Below are 21,821 nucleotides of genomic sequence, written 5' to 3' on the forward strand. Positions count from 1 at the left end.
TCTGTTTTGTTAATTTCTACTCTTTATCATTTTCTTTTCATTTAGTTTGGGTTTAATTTTAAAAAATATTTAATAAACATATCATTTGCCTTTAGCCTTTCCCCCCTTAACACATGTATTTTAAGGTTTTTAAATTTCCCTTTTGGGACGCCTGGGTGGCTCAGTGGTTGAGCGTCTGCCTTTGGCTCAGTGCATGATCCTAGAGTCCTGGGATTGAGTCCCGCGTCGGGCTCCCTGCATGGAGCCTGCTTCTCCTCTCTCTGCCTGTGTCTCTGCCTTTCTCTCTGTGTCTCTCATGAATAAATAAATAAAATCTTTAAAAAAAATTTCCCTTTGAGCACTGATTTTGCTTTATTCTATACGATTAATATGTTGCATTTCTTATTCAAACTAAAATATTTTCTGATTTCTATTTTTATTATGTCTTTGATCCATAGATAATCTAGAAGTGTATTATTTCCAAATATTTTATTATTTTTTCCTATTAAAATTTATTTTCTTTTTATGCTCAGAAACAAAGAAATGGCCTCTGAGTCTCATGAAGGAAAAGGGAGGAAGAGTGTGTGTGAGGGGGGCTGTTGGCATGAGGTTTAATGTGGTAGTTCTTTCTCCCTACTTGCCCTACAGTCACTCCTCTTTTAAGCATCCCCCTCCAAAAGTTATAGATTTGAACACAGCTTGCCACCCACTGGGGGGTTAGGGAGGCACAGTTGGAGTCAAAAAAGTAATGCCCACATTCAAGAAGAGATGGATTCAGTGCATGTGTGGGAGTGCCTGGTGAGGGAAGGAGGTGGCTGAGGAAGCTGCTTAGAGGAGGGAGGGCACAGAGGCTGGGATCCTTCTTCTCCCAGCATTGCCCACCCCTTTCTTGCAGCCCCCTTCTAGCAGAACTGATCCTTGCTGTCCTCATCCTTCATCCCCTACAGTGCCAGCTGGGCAAAGTCCTTAAACATGGAATCATCATCTGTGGTATAGCTGGTGTCCCCAGGGGCATCTGTTTCAGGAGTAGCAATCTGGGGCCCGAGGAAGGTGATGTGGTGGTGGGACTTGGGATGCATAAGAACAAAAGGCAGCTCCACGGAGATATCCATACCATGAGACACTGCCAGTTTCACCTTGACCCATAGAACACCAGGATTCCCAACACCTCCTTGTCGGCACTTTCCTTCATAATGGTGCTGGAAGCCAGGTTGGTGTCCTTGTGCTTGAGTGTCCCATCCAAGGGCAAGACCATGCTTCTCCTGGTTGTCACTGAGCAGCGGAGTGATTATGCACACCTTCAGAATGTGGAATTGGGTGACACCTGGTCATTTCGTTTGATCTGACCCACAGGCCAATTGTACTGGACAGTGCTTAGGAGGCAGATGTTGGCATACTATCTCACAGAGACTTTGATCTTCTTGACTGTTTTGGTGGAGATGTTGGTGACATGGACGTTGACACTGAGGGGCTCCCCATGGTAATATAGCTCCCTGCCCAGGGAAGTCTCAAGGTGCAGGACAGGTCGCATATGAAGTGGTGGGTAGTTTCTGCTGGAGGCTGGGGCCCAGTTTCTCTGGGGCAAATTGTACCTTTCAGATCACCCGACACACAGAGCTCCTTTTGTGGTTTTTCTCTTCTAGTGATTTGGCAGAGAAGGGTCAAACCTCAAAGTCTGCTTCATAGGCCTTCCCGGTGTCTGCTGGGTTTGGCTGCAGTGTGACAGACCAGGGCCAATTCTGAAGTATTATATCCAGGTCCTGCAGCCATAGCAGATGGTGCAGGTGAGGGTCACAAACACTTTGTGATCCTTTAAGTGGTCATGATCCACAAGCACCACACCATCCACAGGGTTCACTTTGTCTAGGTGGTCTACAAAGACCTGGTTGCCCACGTACGCCTCAAGCTTGAAGTTAGAGCGCAACTTCTTGAAGACCCTGGTGTCTGGTTTCCCTCCATGGGTGCGCACACTCGCTGCCCACTGGGTTGGTGGCTAGCTCGCAACCTCCCAGCCTGCTGCCAAGTCCCTTCTCCTCCCTATACCACTGAGCATGTGCGCCCTCCGCTTCCAGCTATTGTGGAATAATTGTACATAGCTAAATTCCCCTGCTGCTTGGGATTATATTTATATATTTCCATGCCTCCAAACCACTGAGACTTGCATTATGGCTCAAAATATGATCATTTACCAACATACGGTAAATGCTTTGCATACACTCAAAAAATGTGTATGAAGTTTTTTAGTCTTTTATCTACTTTAATTAGGCCAAACGTATTAATAGTATCCCTCAAGTCTTCTACACCTTTACTGATTTTTAGTTGCTTGTTTCTATCAGTTACTGTTAAGAAATGCATTAAAATCTTCCCGAACAGCATTACCCACCCATCCCTTGAGCTCTGGCTATCTTCAACATCCTCCTAGCCTTTGTCCCCCCACCCCCCCACCCCCCAGCACTGTGAAGTAGCAAAAAGCTCTGATCTGTTGCTCTTTGTTAGGACTCTGGCCCATAGTGCTCATATATTAGCAAATTTTTAAAAGAAAAAGTGGCAGAGAATTTCTCTTACTATAGTGGATTTTCCTTTTCTCAGGCTCCTTTGTTGCTAAACTATTTCTTGCCTTTATTATTCTTTTTAGTTTCAGCATTGAGAGTTGCCTTTCTAGGAAGTTTGGTTTGATAGAAAGTACTCTGCCAGAGAGAGAATCAAAGTCACACATGCACCGTTTCTGATTAGTAAAACACTCGTGTTTTATAGAAATTGGGAAAGTCAGAAAAGTAAAGAGAAAAATTAAAAACCTTCCAGCATCTTCACCTAGCTAATTCCTAGTCATCTTTCTGTTTTCTGCCTCAATTAACTTCTTCAGAGTCTAATCAACCTTTATTTATATTAAATTAGATGCTATTCATAGCACCTTGGTTTTTTTCTTTACACTTTTTTCATGATGTGTTATTATAGATTTGTTTTTGTATTTATTTGATTAGCATTTGTCCCTTTCACTAGATTATTTATTAGTTCTAGTGTGGCATGGACCATGTCTGCTTTTCTCTGTAAACATAGTATCTATTATTGCCTATTTGATATTTATAAAATGTACTTTTTGAGCAGTATTTCTTTTTCACATGCATATATGTGTATATTTTCAATTAATATTCTATTATGCATATAATCTTTATATGTATTTTTCCATTTTATGTATTTTAAAAATTCATTTGACAATATATCATAAATATTTATCCATAGAAGATTATAATAGCTCAGTCACCAATTATTTGACCTTGGGCATGTCAGTTAACATTTTTAGGGCTCAGTTTCCTCATCTGTAAAATAAAGAAATGATAATTGCTCTAACTACTCCTTCATAGAATTGTCAAAAGTAAATAAGCCCACAGATCTGCAAGGAAATTATGGCATAGAAGATATTAACATGAAATAGTTAAGCAATGAGGGATTAAATTGTTGCTACCATTGTTGCTCAATCCACTGTCTACAAAAAGACCACTGGAACCATATGTGATATGACAGATCCATGTTCACCTCAGATCTCTAAGGAAGATGTAATGCTTTCTATTGACCACATAGATGGAGAAGCTCTTCACGTGTGGAATGTTTGCATCATGGCAGAGGGATGAGTGTCATAGGGCAATTAGGTAAGAAAACAACATAGAGCTAAAACAAGATTCAGCTATTTCTATTACAGAAAAGTAGGCAATTAGCTTTTTGTAGAGCACTTTATAAGGAACCAAACATCTGCATGAATGTAATAAACAGTTGCTTCTAAGTAAGTGCACGAGCAAAAAGAAATAATTGCAGTTATTAATAAGGCATGAGAAGGGGGGAAAAAAAGCTCTCCTATCTTAGAAGATTTGAAAGAAAATCACTGTGAGGGACGCCTGGGTGGCTCAGCGGTTGGGCGTCTGCCTTCAGCCCGGGGCGTGATCGTGATTCCTGGGTTCGAGTCCCACGTCGGGCTCCCTACATGGAGCCTGCTTCTCCCTCTGCCTGTGTCCCTGCCTCTCTCTCTGTGTCTCTCATGAATGAATAAATAAAATCTTAAAAAAGAAAAGAAAAGAGAAGAGAAGAAAATCACTGTGAGACAAACCCAGAGGAGACCAGATCATTTTTTCTAGCTATGCTGGGTTATCAACAAGTGATGTGAGAACCTTATCAATGTGTTTTTCCAGTTTAAGTCTTTCATTAAGTTTATTTCTTTTTCTTCTGGTTATCATACATATACGGCAGCATTATCGCTACTAAATATTACTTCAATCATTACCACAAATATTTCTATTTTCTCAATAAATTGAGATTAAATTAGATCCTTCAAGAATTGCTACATGTGACATCTGGATGTGTAAGTTCTGCTTAACCATTAGAGTCAAGGTTTTCATAGCCAGAGTTTGCAAAACTAGGTGAAGAGTATCACCTATGTAATGCTCTATCTCAAGAATGATCCTTTCTGGGTAAATTTTACATTATTATTTTGAAGAATAAAGGTAAAAAACACTATACAATTGCAAGATATCAATATAGAAACACTCTAGAATAACTAGATTCCTTGTCTCGATAATAGAAATTCCACTTTCCCTTAATGTTCCTGAGGACTGGGTTGGGGGTGGGGGGGATTCTAGCATTTTCCCAGAGTGAAACTTTGTTATTCTAAGTTTCCTTTGTTTGGAAAATGTTGCAATACTCTGCAATTAGAATCATTTCATCAGAAAATGTGGCAATAAATATAATTCCCAAATGCTTGTTCTTTTAAATTCTATCTGGCAAAGTGGCCATTTAAACAACAGAGTGAGAAGATAGAGATTTAGTCTAGAGCTTAATTGGACTAGGACTGAGTGTAGAAGCGAGAAGAAGCTGAAAGATTCATTAGCTTATGGTTTCTCCAATTTTATAAATGATTATTAGTGACTAAGGAAGCAATCTTCTATATCCTCCATACCATTTGTGGAAAAAGAAGCACAGAAAATCCTCTGCTTTGTCATTGCTGTGCTTAAGGTGTTTTCATTTGTTCAAGATGCCAACTGAATACAATTACTCTTGTTCATTAATTACTAGTTAAATCAGCTTTATTACCATGAGAAACCTGGAAAGTTATGAGAAATCAAGAATGCTAAGATAGTAAAATATGGAAGTACATTTGCAATCGTGAATTATTCAGAACTCAAGATAGACAATTTATTACTACTTGTTGCTATAAGTCCTCACTAATGGAACTGTATTAATTTGGAGTTTGGGATGATTTGGAGTCTTGGCTTAGATCTGTCCTTTTATTCATTACAAAGACAGGGTTTAGAAAGCAAGTTAGCAGTTAAGCAATAAGGATCATATATATTTTTAAAATCCAGGCTCTCCACTGCCTCTCTTTATTAATTAATAATAAATACCATTAGTATATCTTTTGACCCAGTAAAAGAGGAAGATGCAAAAGCAAGTCTTGTCACACATGAAGAAGTAGTAATATAACCCTTAGACCACTGTAAAGAAGAGAAGAACAGATGAAAAGTTTAAGGAAGTAATAGGCAAGAGACACTCATCAGCAGTGTGCTGGTATATGTATAACAATTGTAGCATTTGTCAATTTCTGTTGTGTAAATACTTACATTATGGACAATTTCAAGCTGCCAATCTGATATTATTGAGTGCAGAGTTAGAAAGAGAGAATAGACATAAGTAACTTCAAGGGCATAGTTATTAATGAAATCTTTTTTTAGTAAAATGTTAATAAAATTAGTAAAAATGTATTACAATTTAGGATGTAATGATCTGAAATATTTATTGCCTTTGTTTTTAATTAACTTAAATGAAAGTTCATATAATTTAATTTAAAATAAAGTCTATGTTTAACAGCTAGCTGGCAACAATTCTGAACTTTTATGAGCTGGTATAAATAAGCTGGCTTTAGGCCACCATTAAATTTTGGTACCACTCTCTCCCAGAGTTAAAACCTAGGTGATAGAAAAATATATCCAGATAAGTCATGGGGAACCCAAAAATATTGGACCTTGAACTCTGATACAATGGACATAGACTGAAAAGATTACAAAGCTTGCAGAAAAGTCCTGGATTCAGAATGGTGTCACAAACAATATGACGGTTGAACAAGAAAGCAGCAATGCTGGCAGAAGTAAATGGACTGGGGACAATTTTACTAATTGTAGGAAGCCTAGTTGTAGTATCCACAACTCTTATGTGCCTTGAGAGAGCAACAAGAAAATATTGAGAAAACTGATGAAACCAAAAATGTCTTGATTAGATACTATGACAAGGAACACACGTTTTATAGTGGGTGTCCACATAAGCCTTAAAAGGCTAAAGGAAAGACTAGATCAAAATTAATACCAGTGTTAGATGCTGAGCACATCAGTAGGACAAAGCCCTTCACAGTGGCAGCCAGCACGGTATGACAGTCTGTGGATTAGAGGCCCTACTTCACCACCTTTTTGAATATTTGGATGAATCTTGAAACACGGAAGGTAGAATAGAAATCCTATGACAGAGTAAAAGACAATATTGATAGAGAACTTAAATTTTGAGCTAATTGAAAGTTTTCCTTGATCAGTAATACTAATTTTCAAGTGTAAGATGTTTTTCTTCAATCACTGAGTTAGGGGCAGAAAGGCAAGAAGAACTCACAGAAAACAAAGTTACATTTTTGAGGTACATCTGAGTTCTAGTAGGTTAATATCAACTTACACTTGTAAGGAGAATGTTTCCTTAAGAAATAAAAAAAAATCTACAATCTTTTTATTTTTTTATGATCTGTTATTTAAAAGAATAATTTGTAAATTGTGTGTCATTCCCAAATACATTTCTAGCTAAGATTTTACATTAAGTTTCTTTCTCATGTTGCAAAAGCCTTCAGAAATCCCATGCTTATTCTTTCAGTCACCTCCAGAGCTGTGTATCTAAATCTGAGCTTCTAGTTCTCCTGACTTCTAGCCTTGATGTCACCATGTATTTCTTCCTTTCTGCAGACCCATATGCCCTAGTCAGTCAACAGGCCCTTTCAATGCTGCCTTCATAGGCTTCCTTACATCTCTTAATTCCTTCTGTCTTATTTTTTTCTTTAAAGATTTTATTTATTTATTTATTCATCAGAGACATAGGCAGAGGGAGAAGCAGGCTCCCTGCAAGGAGCCCGATGTGGGCCTTGATCCTAGGACTCCAGGATCGTGACCTGAGCTGAAGGCAGATGCTCAATCACTGAGCCACTCAGGTGCCCTTGATTCCTCTTGTCTTAACTAGAATCCAGGCTCCTTTCACCTCATGTTTAAGTAACTGTGGTAGTCTCCTAGCTGATCTCCCTACTTTCAGCCTCTGTTCTTCCTTCATCCTTCTAAAAAATAATGTTGGTTTTATTTCCTAGTAACCTCTGTTTAGTGTCCACACTCTGCTCTTAATCCACAGTGGCTCTCTATGTCGAGTCTAAATGCTCAGCTTGGCAGTCACACTCTTCCATCAGCCAGCTGGTTTCTAATAGAGCATTGTAATTCTTTCCTACTATAAACTGTTTTTACAGCAAGCAACTTGCTTGCTGTTCTACTCTCCAACTCCCCACTTGTCTGCTCACTTCTCTATCCTTTCCTGCCCTTGTCCTAAAATCCCTTCAACCCACTCAGGAAAAGCCTGTATTCTCTCAGCCAAAGCCTATTTCCTCCCCTAAACTATCTTGACCTCTCCATTTTGCAGGCACAAGTTCCAGCTCAGAATATCTGTAATTGTTACAATCTGTGCCATATAAGATATCATTGATTAGACATTTTCTTGGCCTGTTCATTATGTCTCACATATCAAACTAAAGCACTTAAAAACAAAGTTTAGATCTTCTCCCTTTATATTCTTGATAACATTTAATGTAATCTTGGGTATAAATTTTAAAAATTATTGGAAAAGCTTTTATTTATTTATATCCATTAAGGAAATCTTATTGCCTTGGCTAATTGCAATATACATTTGGGGAATCAAATTTTATCCCTTCAAGGATACTTAAGTAATTGAAAGTGGCCTTTTTTCCATCCAATCTAAACTGAAATGTTTACATGCAAATAACAATTTTCAAAAATAGAATCTACATGCATGTGCTATGGATTAGTATGATTCTGTTTTAGTCAATATGCTCGATTTTATCATAGGAAGATAAAATGACCCATCACCAACCTATCAATTATTCCTTCAGTTATTTTGCAATGTAGAATTGGGCATCAACTGGTTCATTCATTCATTTATTCAGCAAATGTAAATCAGACACCTGTTTTGTGTCAAAAATGAGTCCAGGACCTAGGTTTGTGGCAAAGTACATATGATCTCTTTTTTCAAAAGCTTAGAGACTTTCAAGAAGATGAACAATAATGAAAAACAAGTTAAAATACTATGGAGGAGTGAAGCAGTGTGGGCAGAAGAGCAAGTTCTGGAGTTGGGCTACTTGAGTTGACACCGGGCTGGCTCACAGCCTTCTACCTGCTGGATATTGGCAAGTTTCTTAACTTTATCAGCCTCACTTTCTTCATTTGTAAACTTGGGATAAAATTAGTTATCATGAAAATCAAATTAAAAAAATTTAATGGAAATTTCTAGAATTCAGAGGGCCATCTAAAGTACTGACAGTAAATATATATAGATAAATTTAGAATTTTATTATAATCCCAATCATTCACAGTGTAATGAAGGCGAGGTACAAGATGGAAGTGCAGGGGCAGAGAGTCTGGAATCAGGGAGGTTTTCCTTGGGAAGTGAGAAAAGAAACGGCCTAAAAGCTAATCTGTGGGATTAGAGGCTGAATTAATCCCGAGAGAAAAATAGAACTTTAGAAGAAATACAAGAGTTATGATCTAGAAGAAGAAGATAGAGGGTCAAGGGTACATAAGAGGAAGAACACTAACTTCTATTTCCTGACCTTCTGATAAGCTTGATAAGTAGCAGCTACCACTGGGGAAGGTCAGGAGAGAGCCTGGTTTTATTAAGGACAGCAGACAAAGAAGTGTTAAGGCCTTAAGTGGGTTTGTTTAAAGTGGAGCATATTTTACCTACAACAAAAGAAGAATTAATCTTTGAGTACAATATGTCATAGAGTGATGGAACAGGAAGTTGCTCAAGCTTCTGGCAAACAACTAACTAGACTAAGCATCATTTAAAAAATAAGGAAGTTACCCCGTTAGAGCAATAGGCAGCACGTTAGTCTCATAAACAAAAATAAATATATTGGATGGTTTTCATGTTGATACATCTTATGCTTTACGGGAGCATTGTTTTTCTCTTGGTTTGTGGCATTACAGATATTACAAATAACTATTCACTATGTTAAAGGAATTTTTGTTCTTGGCCTTTTTAAGCTTGTAGAGGGTTTCATAATAATGCATTAAGCTTTTAAAATAGAAGGTCTTGAACTGAGTTGGTATATACATATTTTAGTTCTTCTTGATTTATAACTGGTTATTGAACTAGATATAACTGTTATTACTTAGTGTATCTCCTATCTAGAGTGTGGATGTGACAATAGCTACGAGTGGCCAGCCATATCCTCATAGCTCTCCTCTACACACTGAAGCCTCCTTAATGAAATTTCTGCTACTCCATACCTGAGGCCCTTTAATGACCCTGGGAAGAATCAGCCCATGCAAGAGTCAAGCCAGAAATGCCCGAGAGTTAATGCTATTGAAGTAGCCCTCAGTCTTGGACAGTTGGGGATTTGGTAAAAAAGATATACTTTCTCTCCCCTCAGTTGGAATAAGTCTGAGATATGCTCCACATTATCACCTAGAAGTCTGGAGTGGAATTAAGTGTATCAGATCATGTCTGCTCCTGTCTGAATCAGGAATATTCCCCTGACATATCTCCCTTCTTTTTGTGTATCACCAAAATCTCTTTCTCTATTGGTTGGCTCCTATCAACTTATATGAGTGCTCCCATTTTTCCCATCTTAAAATCAAACCAGCAAAAGACAATTACCCCCATTTCAACCTCTAGCTACCCTCCCATTTTTCTGCTTATGTTTTCAGCAAAACTCAAAAGATCTCCTATTTGTATGCCAGTTTTTCTTTTTCATCAATCTTTCTTTTTCTGTGATTTTTTTTTAAAAAAGAAACACGTATAAAAACCATCAGCCTAAAAACTTTTAAATCAGATTTAAGAGCTCATGTAGGAGGGATCCCTGGGTGGCTCAGCGGTTTGGTGTCTGCCTTTGGCTCAGGGCGTGATCCTGGAGTCTCCCTGCGTGGAGCCTGCTTCTCCCTCTGCCTGTGTCTCTGCCTCCCTCTCTGTGTCTCTCATGAATAGATAAATGAAATCTTAAAAAAAGAAAAGATTTCACATAGGAAAATATTTCACCATATATGTTAATATCTTTTTCTATAAAGCACTGTGTTTCTACTAAATCATAAAATTCGATATGACTTTTAAAAAATGAAGAATAATACCAGGGATGGTTCTCACAGCAAAAAATTAAATTGCTTTAATTCTCCTGATCACTTTAGAACATATCTATAGTATCATCCAAATCTTGATTTAAAGTTTTTATTATTGTATTATGAAAAGAAATGATAGAAAGATGAAAAGAAAAATAAAACAAATTTGAAAATCATTATTTTTACCTTATCTTGCAGAGCCTAAAGTCCCAAAGGAGACCTGTAAAGTGAAATTTTATAAATTTCTTTAATCTACATGGGATGAAAAAGGATTCTGCCCAGACCCTTATTCAAAATTTTTTTAGGTTCAAGTTAGAGCACTGTAGTAGTTTCAAGATTTTATTTAATGTTTTTATTAGCTAAAATATGAGGCAATCATTTAAATGAAAATAGGAAGAATATATACTGTTATAGGAAGAGCTTCAGACTGGAAGGCTCCTTTCCAGATGTTAGATCTTGGGACCCAGTTATGTCAGTGCTCTGCTACTATAGTTTGGGAATAATAGCACTGAACCTAGATGGTTGTTGTGAGGATTCCTTTAGATAATGTCAGAGAGTTTTCTAACATAGAACTGTAGTACAACTAACTGTAATGTAATAGCTTAAACTTAGCCAAAAGTCAAATGCAGTTGACCCTTCAACAACATGTGTTTGAACTGCTTGGTCCACCTATATGTAGATTTTTTTTTCAATAAATATATTGGAAAGATTTTGAAGATTTTCTCTCATGATTTTCTTAATACCATTGTCTTTTCTGTAGTTTACTTTATTGCAAGAATATAGCATAAATACTTATACAAAATATGTGTTAATTGACTGCTCATATTATTGGCAAGGTTTCCAGTCAATGGTCAACTGTTAGTTGTTAAATTTGGGGAGAGTCAAAAGTTATACACAGATTTTCAACTATGCAGGGTTTGGCACCCGTACCACCATGTTGTATCAGGGGTCAACTGTAATTTTTTTTTTTTTTAAGATTTACTTCAGAGAGAGAAGGAAAGACAGAGAAAGAATGTGAGAAGGAGCAGAGAGAGGTGAAGAGGGAGAGAAGCAGACTCCTCGCTGCTCTATCAAGGGGGCTCTATCTCACAATCCTGAGTTCATGACTTGAATGGAAATTAAGAGGGGGATGCTTAATCTACTGAGCCACCCACACACCCCAAGGGTCCACTGTAAATAAAAACTATTATCTCTTTTGCTTTCCAGCAATAACTCAAAAAGTTGAGAACAGAGAAATACACAACTAAAATCCAGCCACACCACAGAAGATTAAAAAAAATTTTGAAGGCTCACAAGTATCTTTTTTATAGTAAAAGGTTTTAAAGCTAGGGACTTGTTGCATGAAAGTAACCACATCTACACATATACAATGAGATTAACCAAGATGTTCATGGGTTTTAGTTTAGTAAAAAAGAACAGGAGCCTGGGTCATTATCAAGCTGAGAAATCACATCTTACAAACTTAAAAAAAGAATGTAATAAAATGGTGTTACCTTTAGGGAATATTGCTCTAAGGGACTTGAAAACATTATTTATTCAACTTAAAAATTATTAAATTAAATATTTGATGAAAGTTTTAAGAATAAATTAATACAACCATAGTTCTTGATGGGGAAAACAAAGAATAAAAATATTTAGCTGGCCAGGATTGAACTGAATACATAGCTTATTTCATCCTATTCTTTGGTATTTACATAGGTTTCTAGAATTTCTTATGTTTATCCCATCAACGATGTAGGCAATGATGTCTAGGCTCTTACCAGGTTCAACTTTAATTTTAAACCCTATTTTTCAGGTCCAAAGTGATTAAATCTCCAGTTGTCTGAATTTTGAGCACTTGAAATTACAAGAAATCTTTTGTTTTCCTAGATAATAGCACTATTTTCCTACAATAAGATTTAAACTGTTTCCAGTACATTACTACGTTACATAAAACCATCAAACCCATGGCATAAACATTGAGAATTTAAATGACCAATTGCTTATGGTGGGTGTTAACTATAATTTTAGAAAGAAGAAATTTATTTCCTAATTAGTTCATTTTACTGGCCTGAGTCTGCACTGGAAAAAAAAAAAAAGAAAATTATCCAGTCTAGTTTCCTAATATTTCCCATATGTCATACCTATTAAGAATAGGGACACCATCAGTTCTCAACAGGGGTGCTGTTGGCATCATGATGCCAGAGTTCTTCATTAAGCCAGAATGTCTACTATGGATTGAAGATTATTTGGCATATTTGGCCTTGTACTCACTAAATGCCCCCGGGCTGTCCCCAGTCATTTTGACAATCAAAAACCTCCTCCACACATTTCCAAATGTCCTCTAGGGAGCAAACCACCTCCAGCTGAAAACCTAAACCTCAGAGGAAGAACTAATTTTTTTTTAATGCGTCTGTTTATTATCCATTTTCAGATAATGATTTCTAGGTTATTCACAAGTTATAGCCAATGTTTTCTATAGTTTAATTTCTTTTCAAAAGTATCAGGCTAATGCTTTCTTTTTATTCCACCACGAGCTTAATATAAGTTCTAAAGCTCAAATATATTTTATTTTATTATAAAACTCAAATATATTTTAACTTCTCAGTCTGGGCAAATGAGGTGGTTACCAAGTGGTAGACTATATTGGTGCATGTACACACACACACACACACACACCACAACAGCTTTGTGACTTGGTTACATAATTTTCTGCAGGAAAAGGATACATAGCAAATTTTTGAGAAACTAGTCTTCACACATAATAACATCAAACTGCTTAATCAGTACTTTCAGACTTTCTCTTTCAGTAAATCCAGATTTGTTCACTAACACAAAACAAATCCTCCACAACTTCTCTAGTCTTTAATACCAGTCTTAAAGATGAACAATATTAATAAGTAGAAATAGAATGAACAAATAAAAATATTAATGTTAGATTTGACAACAAGATTGGACTTTAGTTAGTAATGACAAGCTACTAGGAGGAGTTTTGCCTTTCCAAGTGCATAAATAAAATCTCCACTCACCTCACATAGACCTTTTTGGTGTAGCCATCTCATACTACTATATGTTGATGTACTATAAAACAGTCTATAACACTTGGTTACTGACTTGACTTGACTTAAATCTAGAAACCTTTTTTTCTTTTTTTTTAACCAGACATTCCAAGAAACACAAACCTCACAGGCATGCCCACCAATACAGGAAAGAGAATAATAAAAAAAGTGGAAAACTTACCATTTCCCTATGACTTGGAAATACTTCAGGAAAGACAGGACATATTTCAGCTCCACAGCCAAGCCCCCCTTATGCGCTCCCATCGGGAATCTCAATACATCCTGAAATGTTTAGGTATGATGTACTTGTCTTCAAAAACATTCCAGTTTCTAAGACTCAGCTTCAAAATAAAATTTGATAAGGGGCCCCTGGGTGGCTTAGTCAGTTCAGTTAAGCATCTAACTCTTGATTTCAGCTCTGGTCACAATCCCAAGGTCATGAGATGGAGCCCTGGGTACAAAATCTGCTTAGGATTCTCTGTCTCCCTCTGCTTCTCCACCCTCCACCCTGCACCTCCCCCTTGCACATGCTCTGTCTCTATAAATAAATAAGTAAATAAATAAATCTTAACAAATGCTAAATTGAAGATAAAACTAAGAGAGACTCAAACATATTTTAGCAAGAAATCTCTATAAGCCCTAAACCTGAGTAAAACATCTACATGTTTAAGTGACATGGGAAACAAAGGCAAAAGAAATGTAGCTTGAATTAAACTCTCCTTACAGCGTGCAGGCCACAGAGAGATCCCCGAAACACGCAGAGTGTTACCCTCTTCAAGGAATTCGTGGCTGCCCTAGTGCCTTCATGTTTAAAAGTAGCCTCATCTTGGCAGCAGCTGGCCCCTCAAGGTCCTGAAAGCATTGCTTCCAGATTCCTTGGAGACTTGCACTATCTCTCACCCCCACTGGTTAAAAAGTATACAATCTGTCACTCCTCACAGTCCCAGTATGACTTTCTGTCCACAGGTCCTGTCCCACGAGTAGGGAAGGGGTTAAAGTGTAGGCAGGAAAGAGAGGAGGCCCCTGACTCCCCTGACAAGGCTCAGGCAGGAGGCTATGTGACCAGGCTCACAAAAATCCCAGATATGGAGAAATGCAGAGGCGGACAAAACCAGAGATAAGGGAACATAACGAGATGACTTCGTTATGTCTTAAATGTCAGAGATGAGATATCTCTATGACAGTTACAGCTGGACCACTGAATATCACCAAACTTCAAAGAAAAAGTAAACATGGTACTAGAGTGGTAGAGATGTCAAGAAGATTTAAGTTCCCTAGTCAGTTCTCAATAAAAGACTGCACTAAAGCCCTCAGTGGCAACCCATTCCCGACCCCTCTCACCCTAGGAAGCTTTTTGCTTTCCTTTCTGTTCTCACCTTCACTTAATAATTTGTATTTCACTTCACCCTTTTGTGTCTGTGAGATCCATTCTTTGACTGTGTGAGACAAGATCCCTGCAATCCTGTAACAGAACTTTCTTAAAACTTTATTTTAATGTGATCAAGTTGTATTTATTTGAGAAGCAGAAACAGAACTAGGAAGGAGGGATGAGAACAAGCCAGGAGTCCCTCTTGACAGGCCAGACGGAGCCCAGGCTTTGTCTGTGTATGTGATCTGGGCCACCCAGCAGCCCCCACCAGCCTTCTCCTAGGAGGACAGGATGTGAGGAAAACCTGGACAGAGATGAATGCTCCATGGGGGGGCGGGGGGGGTTGGAATGAATTGGCCCCGGGTCCCTCTGGACCAGATGAACAAGCCAGAGACCCCACAGCACTGTTGGTGATGTAGATGGAGGCACCACTCTGTTGTTCTGTATCTTCTTTCTACCATTTTTACTTCTGTTTTAAACAAATATAAATTAAACATGAAATAACTTTTTATTTAAATTTTTAACAATCATGAATTCAGGAAAAGGACATTGGAGTTGCATCTAAATTTTTACAATCTATCTTACAATTAATATTTTTCAAATGGTAAAAACAGTCGTTTAAGAACTGTTTGATCCTCAGGGTGCCTGGGTGGCTCAGTTGATTAAGGGTCCGACTCTTGTTCTCAGTTTAGGTCTTGAGTTCAAGCCCTGACCAGCGTGAAGCCTACTTAAAGAAAGGAAAGAATTGTTTAATGATCACTTACCAGTCCAAAAATTATTAACATCTATCTTTTCATTTTTTAATTAAAATTTTAACTTTAGGGACGCCTGGGTGGCTCAGTGGTTGAGTGTCTGCCTTTGGTTCAGGTGGTGATCCTGGGGTCTTGGGATCGAGTCCTGCATTGGTCTCCCCACAGGGAGCCTGCTTCTCCCTCTGCCTATGTCTCTGCCTCTCTCTGTGTCTCTTATGAATAAATAAATAAAATCTTTTAAAAAATAAAATAAAAAAAATTTAGCTTTAATTTCCAGTATAGTTAACATACAGTGTTATATTAGTTTCATGATCTTTTATTTAATTTTTAATGAGATTTTAAAAAATAATAATATCACTGCAACACAAGGGGTGATTTTTCCTGCTTTCAAAAATACTTTTCAAATTCTGTTTTTGACTGTGAGAATACAGAAATTCAATTGAATAAAATATGCCAATTGCTGTAACAAGCAAGTCATGTTCTTTGGGGGCAAGAAAACAACCGGGGAGGGGGAAGTATTCTCGATATACGATGAGTAAGAAAATTCTGCTCCTTTCTTCCTTTCCTCCCTGCTTCCTTCCTTTTCTTTTTTCCTTTCTTTCTTCCTTTTTAAAAATTTCTTCTTTTGTCATTCCTTCCTTTCAGAGTCCCTTTTCCTAAAGCATATTTCGCCAAACTGGAATTGAGGAACTAGGGTGGACAGGGAGGAGGAGGAAAATGAAGACAGGAAATAAAGAGGGCTAAGTTCACAGCAAACAGAGAATTTGCAGTCTATGGTCCCATTCCAAGGTGGGAAGCTGCTTGACATAAGTTAAAATGGAGCAAGAGCTCAGGTTTGTACTATGGGGTGAAAATCCGGAAGGACTTCACCACCAGAAACCAATTTGCCTTCCCTTAGGAAGGGCCTCTGTCCTATTACTATTTCACTCTCCTGGAGGATTTCTGAGCACACAGAGCAAACAGGAAGTTTGAATTTCCTGGGATGATATAAAAGACCATTTTCAAGACTATGCATTTTGGTGAATAGACCCTTATACCTCATTTGCCAATTTGGGGATGAAATTCAATCTTTCTTTATGTTTCATTCTTAATTATCACCAAAAAATTGGAAGACATTCTTTGATTTAGGACAATTGATATTATCAGAAATTTTACTTGTGTATTGTGCTCCATTTGGTCATGACTGAACCTTATATGTCACTGCTGTTTGGATTCACTCTGAAAACAGGAACTACAATATTGTGAAAAGACTTTAACTAGGTCATATGTTTGGACATCCAGTAGAAGGTTTAAATGTAAAACAAATTAGTCATGCCCACCGTCTGGAAAGCATTTATTCAAATGGAAGTACATTCCTCTTATGTCCTTGATTCTTTATTCATGGATCAGGAAGTAAAATAACAAGTTTTATCTTTCAAATCATCTTAGCTAAAGTGTTTTCATCTTGGCCGCAATCTGAGGAAGAAAGTTATTGCAATAAGAAATGTTGGAGTATATAAGTCAGTGTGGTTCTTATTTTTATAATTGGGATTGAATTGAAGCATGGAGTCATTAATGAAGGAGTAAAGTGACCTGGATGGAAAATTAGCAGTGGAGCAGAAAGCTATTTCATGGAGTTATTTCCCTCACATTGACCATAGAAGTACCGATCGTTCTTGCAGTGACCAATAGAACAAATGACCATGTACTGGTTGGTAACTTATGGGCCAATAGTCCCACTGTTTCATTTAAGAAGGATGAATCAAAACTTTAAGTATGTTGACTACAAAACATTTGCTGTTTTAAGATGATCTTTTTTTTACAAGTCTAAATACAAATTTTAGGCAATATATCTGAACAATATTTATTTATTTTAAGGTCATACAAATTCCTGCAAGTTCACATTCCCCCAAGGTTTACCTTTGGTGCTGTCTTGTCTTATTTCTCATCACTGTCATCCTCCCAATTTTACCTATGGCTCCCCTCCTCCTGGATCTCTTAGCTGTTTCTCTCTAAATATTGTCTGGGGATCCAGATCTTGTGGATAGTTCCTCAGTGTATAGTATCCTTATTTTTACAACCTACAAAGATCTGAACTTCTAATAAATCTTTCTTAATTTCCTCCTCTATCAAAATCTCACCTCTCTTTATGTCTTTGGATTCAAGCTACCTAACCTTTTTTTTTTTCCAAGCTACCTATCTTAATCAAAGCTGTTACAGTGCTCATTAGGGGTCTGTATGTCCCATTTCCAGGTTATATTCCTATGTTTAGCAAAGGTCATCTGGAGCCATAACACATAAACTCAAATACTGATGGGATTGCCCTCCCTCAATATCATGGCACAAATGCGTGCCATTGCTCCCAACAAGGACCGAAAGAGGCAATATAGATGGTTCTGTTATTCATCCTCATCACTGGAAAACAGCATGAAACACCTGTGTTTTCTAATGTATGCTTCTGAGGTTATGGGGTAGGGGTTCAGCAAAAACATTCATAGTAATGACAGGCAGACTATTCATTTCCTTCTCATAACATAAACCAGAATCAAGTCATTGGAAGCCAATTTTGAATCTGAGGCAGATAATGTTTCCTGTATCCTGCTATTATTTTTCTCCCCAGCATGTGCTCAATGAAGATAAGTCCTGTGAATAATTATCTGACTGCAGAAAACCATTAGGCCAGGTTCCAATGAGGTACCACAGCTGTGCTAGGGACCAGATAACAGAGAAAAGCACTCAGGGCTTTTTTCATCATGTATCTCCACCATGACTAGTACAGTGGAGAGAAGACAGGACCCAGAGTGAGGTGGTCCCAAATTTTCAGGGAAGGTCATGAGAAACCAAAGGTATGGGAGCCAGTAAGTAAAGTCATCTAAGAAAAGAACCAAGAGAACTGTTCTAGGCTATGTATCTCCTAAAACCTGGAGATTGAGACGATTCTTTTAGTCTTTCCTCATGTGGAGGGAATGCAACCAAGATGTTACGGTTAACTTTAGCCTCTAAGCCAAAGTGCAAGAGAAGCTTGATGATTCCTAAACTTATACTCTGAAGTTCTTTTTTTCTGGAAGTGATTGCAGTAGGTTAAACAAAACCAACTCCTTAGAACATGAGTAATTCTCTCCTAGAAAGGGCTGGGAGTTGGCTGATGTGCTGCTACCTATATTGCTCCTCTGACCAAACTGCAATGTTTTGTTTATTTAATTAATGGCTTTCTTCTCATTAGGCTTGCTGCCACAACCAAATGGAAGTTTCTCAGCCTGCCAAAGGGATGAGTCTGGACTGTTTGCCTATGCCTTGAGGCTAGCTTTTTGCTTTCTCTCTAATTTTTTAAAAGCTGTCTTAAAGACAGACTTTAAGCTACATTAGAACCAGAGGAAAATATCAGCAAATACCACTGAAAAGAAGAAGTGAATAGCCTCAGGGGTTTGTGTCCCAAAGGTCAGATTTAATACAATATCAGTTCTGTTTGGGAGTCAGAATATTTTTGAAAAGTCTAGGTGTTTTCTTCATAATTAGGTCAAAAGAGGTGAGCCTGTTCAGTGGGGGCCTATTTTTAAAATAACTAAAGACTTCCTATTCAACTCAAAATATAGGTGGAGTCAAGGTATAATATAATATAATATAATATAATATAATATAATATAATATAATATAATATAATATAATCAATACAGAAAGAGTAAAAGTGAAAGATCCATTCTTTCCCTTAGATGATTGGCTTTTCTTTCTTTCTTTCTTTTCTTTCTTTCTTTCTTTCTTTCTTTCTTTCTTTCTTTCTTTCTTTCTTCTTTCTTCTTCTTTCTTTTTTTTTTAAGATTTTATTGATTTATTTGACAGAGAGAAAGAAAACACAAGCAGGAGGAAGGACAAGCAGAGGGAGAGGGAGAAGTAGGCTTCCTGCCAAGCAGTGAGCCCTATATGTGAGGTTCAGTCCCAGGACCCTGGGATCATGACCTAAGCCCAAGGCAGGTGCTTAACTGGCTGAGCCACCAAGGTGCCCCAGATGATTTGCTTCTGTGACGTAAATGCTTGTGATACCTGAACATAGTTCTGTGTTCAAGTAGATTTGGACCAATACCTACAAAAAAGGAAAACGCAAGAAATACCACAGTAAGATAAGAAGTAGATGTTTAGAGAGAAGCATGAACAAAGATGAAGAAAACTTAGGAAGATTTGATGGTCTTTGGCGCTAAAGGAAGAGAAATAGCAGAAAGACGGATGCGCCACTACCAAGCACCAATGCACTCAGTGCCGCTGTGAGAGGTGGCTATCTCCTACTCTCCTACTACTTTCTATTCTAGTTTATAGTATATCTATACAAACCTTCCCTTAACTTGGAAAATTTTGAGGAAAACATCTGTGGGAAGAAAACATTGGCTCAAGGAATTTCCATAGCAAACCATTTTCATACCAACAAAAATCTCTGGGGCAAATATGAAAGTCTCATCCCTTTTGTCTGACTTTCATTAAGACAAATTGATTGTTTACTGGTTATCCAGGGCATATCTATATAGAACAATCAAACTGCTTGAGGAGAAAATGTCTTTGTGAATGAGAGGGCAGGAGAGCTTTTGGAAGCTTTTCTCTGATGTATAGCAAATATCAGCACTTGTTTTTGGAGGAGAATAGGTTTAATTGCATCCTTACATTCATCAAAAATGAAAATACAATTTTCTGAGAATATTTCAGCAAAGCTCTTTCATTTAGACATGGGCCCTGCCTGGGAATCAGAGAGCTGAACTCTGGTTTCGTTTGGGGAAGGCTGTCTGGGACCTTAGAAAAGGCTGTTGACCCTTTGGCTTCATCTTTTACATCTGTAAAATATGGAGATTCACATGGAAGTTTTTTTTTTTTTCTTAAAAGTATTTTAAGATCCCTTCTAGTGCCAAAATTCTAGAAATGTATGCTTCTTCCGGACAACTCAGAGAGAGAAACCATATCTTTAGTACATCTCTTGTTGATTATGAGTAATAAAAAAAATAGGATACTACATGGCTTGAGTAATGAAGAAATCTTTGTATTTGTAAACAGCTGAATTATTTAAACTTACTCCAATTAAGAATTGTAGAGCAGGGGATCCCTGGGTGGCTCAGAGGTTTGGCGCCTGCCTTTGGCCCAGGGCGTGATCCTGGAGAACTGGGATTGAGTCCCGCGTCGGGCTCCCTGCATGGAGCCTGCTCCCTCTGCCTGTGTTTCTGCCTCTCTCTCTCTGTCTCTGTCTCTGTGTGTCTCTCATGAATGAATAAATAAAATCTTAAAAAAAAAAGAATTGTAGAGCAAATGGGAATTGAACTTGGAATAGTATTTCTTAGTGTTTATATAGTTCAACTTCCTTCCATGGCCAAAGAAGTGTGTGTCAGCATACCACTATATAATTTCCAAAAGTTGTGAAATGGATTAAAGTTCTTTTTATCAAAACAGCACAAGAGTTCTGGAGAAGATAAACAAAATGCAATAAATTTTACAGAGCTCTGGAATTTAGCATCTTAGTAGGGAGAGAGATGCTGGACTAAAATGTCTTTACAGGCAAGCAGGCATGTAAAGTGTGGGACATGTTGGCCTGGCCTGCCTTTGCCAGTAACAAGCTGTGTGATGGAAGACAAGTCCCTTAGCCTCTCTGTTTCCCAGATTCTTTGTCTGCAAAAGAGGGAATTGGAATGAATGCATTCCTGACCACTTTCAGTCTTAGAGTCTTATGATTCTGTAATAAGACATTAAAATGCAGTTAATTACAAATTAATAATGCAAATAAATTGCACAGATGCATATTTTAAACCCTTAAGACAATAAATTCTTCCAAGATACTCATTTACATATAATTATTTGTAAGTTAATTAAAAACTCATAGGGTCACATGACTTTAGATAAGAAAGAGACCTTAGCAGTCAGTGCCAACTGTTATAAAACTGCATCATAATTATCTGTGAATGTGTCCCTTTCCTTGCATTCTTTGAGGAAATAGTCTTGTGTTTCTTTGTATCATCAGTACTTAGATCAGTACAGAGAGAGTAGACACTAAGTAAAGATTAATTAATTTTTCAGGTAAAGAACCAGGAACCCTAAGAAGGCCAGCTAAGCTGCCTATACTCACACAGGTAGCTAGACTGAAGCTTCTGCCTCTGCTGAGACCCAATCCAGGGAGGGCTAGTTCTTTTTTTAAGGCCAAATTTAGATTTTTTTCCCCCAAAACTGTCATTAGCAATGGCATCTTTTCCATGAAAATGGGTCTTTTAAGGACTCTAATGCAGGCCAAATAAAAATTAAATGGAAAATAAGGCACACAATAGATATTCAATAA

At 37.6% G+C, this 21,821-nt stretch overlaps 1 protein-coding gene and 1 pseudogene across 2 annotated transcripts in view; both read right to left on the minus strand.

Annotated features, from left to right (window-relative positions):
- The window catches only part of C6 (complement C6), a 94,287-nt gene extending 80,015 nt beyond the window's left edge, over positions 1 to 14,272 (minus strand). Inside the window, exons 1-3 of one of the 2 annotated variants that reach the window (XM_055325731.1) lie at positions 14,148 to 14,272; positions 13,605 to 13,705; positions 10,572 to 10,605 (exon numbers count right to left, since the gene is read on the minus strand). The gene's annotated coding sequence lies outside the window, so the exon portion shown is untranslated. The remainder of the gene's footprint in view (positions 1 to 10,571; positions 10,606 to 13,604; positions 13,706 to 14,147) is intronic. The other variant, XM_055325734.1, reaches the window with a different exon arrangement.
- On the minus strand, positions 882 to 13,687 carry LOC129509366 (beta-arrestin-2-like; annotated as a pseudogene).
- Positions 14,273 to 21,821: the final 7,549 nt, after the last annotated feature.

Source organism: Nyctereutes procyonoides, unplaced genomic scaffold (genome assembly GCF_905146905.1).
Source record: "Nyctereutes procyonoides isolate TBG_1078 unplaced genomic scaffold, NYPRO_anot_genome, whole genome shotgun sequence".
NCBI lineage: Eukaryota > Metazoa > Chordata > Mammalia > Carnivora > Canidae > Nyctereutes > Nyctereutes procyonoides.